The following is a 2,625-nucleotide window of genomic DNA, read 5'->3' on the forward strand; positions in this document are numbered from 1 at the left end:
GCGAGCTGCCGGCTCGCTCCCCTGCGAAAGCCGGCCGGGCGCGCGCGGGAGGAAGCCCCGCGTCCGGCGCGGGAGCGGCTCCGTGGGAGCGGGAGGACGCGGTGCGGAGGGCCGAAGGGACGGCGCGGGTCGTCCCGCCGCCCCCGCTTGGGGYGAGCGGGTCGGAGCTGCGCCCGGGCTCAGGCTGGCGTGCCAGCGAAGAGCGGCGAGGGTCTGCCGGAGTTGCGAAGGTTGTTTTACTTGAGCTTCAGCAATAATTTATCTGCTAAAGAGCCTGCCTCCTTCCCTAAAATGTCCCCCAGGAGGGAAAAACAAGATTTTGCTTCCCAGGCCTGAATATTCCCAGCAGCTTCCCCGTGTCTCTCGCACACTAGCTCAGTGGCTCAAAGCTGCATTTATTTAAGCATCTTAGGAAATCTTGAAACTTTCTGAACCATTCTGTTCTGGGAAGAAATATTAACGACAGGCTGCAAGTCAGGGTGTTCTTATTACCTGCTATGACTAATATTGTATAGGATTGCTGATCTAAATGTTTTCAAGCCCCCCCTCCCTTTTTTTTTCTCTCCTAATGATGTTGCACTGAAGCAGGTGTTAACTCCTGCACCTTTTTTGCTGTTTTGAGTCAACAGCTCCCCCCGCCCCTCCTAGAAATGGCTGGAAATGCATCTTTTCTGCAGCTGCCAATACAAGCAAGTGAACTTTCGTCCTTGGAAAATTAGTGTTGTTTTAGAAGTCTCCCGTGGGCACCAGCCAGCACCGCTTCAAACTGGGAATGGGCATTAGGGTGCAGCCTTGGAAGCTCTAATTTTCCTTGTCACTAGTTTTTGACTTGCTTCCGACAGAGAAATGAGATYGCGAAGAGCCGCTGGCCCCGGCGGGGCCGCGGGGGAGGCTGCYGCGGGCCTCGGGGCTGCCTGTCTGCGTGCGACTGCTGGTTTTCGGGGTCACTGACCCAGAATTGGGAGAGCTTATTTAATGATAATTAAAGGGGGAAAAAAAAAGTAATTGAGCCCGCAGAAGAGACAGGAGCGTGCTGGCTGGCTCGGCGTCCTCGCTGCACTGCCGYTGCCCGTCCCGTCTGCGCGGCGGGCTGGAAAAGCAGCTCTTAGCACACGCTAATCTTCTAGGTACCGTGGCCCTGCACCGAACCCCCTCAGCCCCGCGTAATCACGTCGTTGGAGAGGCTTCGTTGCCCCCAGCTGCTCTGGGTAGGAGTGACGAGGGCTCGGATCACGCGGCTGGCAGAACCTGCCCCGTCCCTGGCCGGTTTGGCAGCCCCCGGCTGCGCTTTCGGGGGCTCGTTCTGCTCCTTCGGTTCCTCGTCGCCGGCGGCCCGGCGTTGGCACCGGTGCAGCCTCGCTCGCAGAGGCCGGAGGAGGGTGTGGGGGAGCGAGGATGCAGCGTTCCCGTCGGGGCGGTTTGTCAGGCTCTTCCGTGGGAGCTGAATTCAGAGCGTCTCCTGGCAGGGCCGCGGCTAGCGGGAAGCCGTGCGCTTTATCCTGACCCAGGAACGGGCGGCTCCGAGGCCTGAGATCTTGGGGTTTTAACTCTAAGACCGCGCGCGTCCTGCCAAACCCTCCTTGCCCTCTGCGCCGTAGCAGCGTTTTGAGGGCGAGCGTGGCCGAGCCGCGGCGGTCCCGCCTGCGGTGCGCGACGGCTCGCTCCCCGGCCAGCGCCGCGGGCCCCGAGGGCGCGATGCCGAGGCTTCCCCGCGGCACGGCGCAGCTCGGCGCGGCCGGGAGCATCCGCGCTCAGAGCGCCCGAGAGCCGCCCGCGGCCCCGGCCCGGGATAAAACCCCGGAGCGCCAGTGGGAGCTGGAGCCCAGGTGGAGCCGGTTACTTGACTTCCACCTGTAAAACAAAAGCACCGTGAAGGGTTGGAGGATGAAAGGCTGCAACAGGGTCTGCTCCTCCGATCGGAGACCAAAACCGAGGCCGTTTTTCCGCGAGCTGTGGAGCGACTGAAGAGCGGGGATGGAGAGGGCAGGCAGGATGCTCCGGCTCRGCGCTACGGGCTCCGAACGGGCAGGAGCAGGGAGCTGTGACCCCGGTGCGGGACGGGGGGCAACATCGGCCCTGGCCGGATCGCGGCGCCGAGCCACGGCAGGGAGCTGGGTCCTGCTGCCTCTGCCCCGGAGCTGGGGAGAGGTTTCCATCAAGAAGGTGCCTGCGCAGGGAGGCGCTTGTGCGCTGCTTTTGTACGCTTAAAAACAGTCATTTAACATCACTTTGGGGGGTTAAAAACCGCAATACCTCCCTTAGAGAGGTCTCGCAGCCGAGGGGGAGCCGCGAGGCCGGGGTGAGCCGGGCTGGGCCGCTCCGGGTGTCGTGCCGCTTCCCGAGGCGGGTGGCCGCGGTGCCTCCGGTTCGCGCTGGCATCAATGCGAGGATGCTGGGGAGAAACGGCCTCACCTTTATTTATTCATTTATTCTTTTATTCTTTTTTTTCCCACCCCTCYGGGAGCCCTCGCCGCTCCTCCATGGAGCAGAGCCGGGAGCGGTCGGTCCCGATCCGAGCGTCGTGTCGCTGGGGCTCTCCGGCGGTGCCCGTCCGCGGYGCAGGCGAGGCGCCGGCGAGCGCGCCGAGCACGTGCTGCTGCGCGCGCGTGGGGATTTCTCCCCCCT

The sequence above is a fragment of the Rhea americana genome, unplaced genomic scaffold (genome assembly GCF_003343005.1).
Source record: "Rhea americana isolate MKP2758 unplaced genomic scaffold, rheAme1 scaffold_21, whole genome shotgun sequence".
In the NCBI taxonomy this organism is placed as follows: domain Eukaryota; kingdom Metazoa; phylum Chordata; class Aves; order Rheiformes; family Rheidae; genus Rhea; species Rhea americana.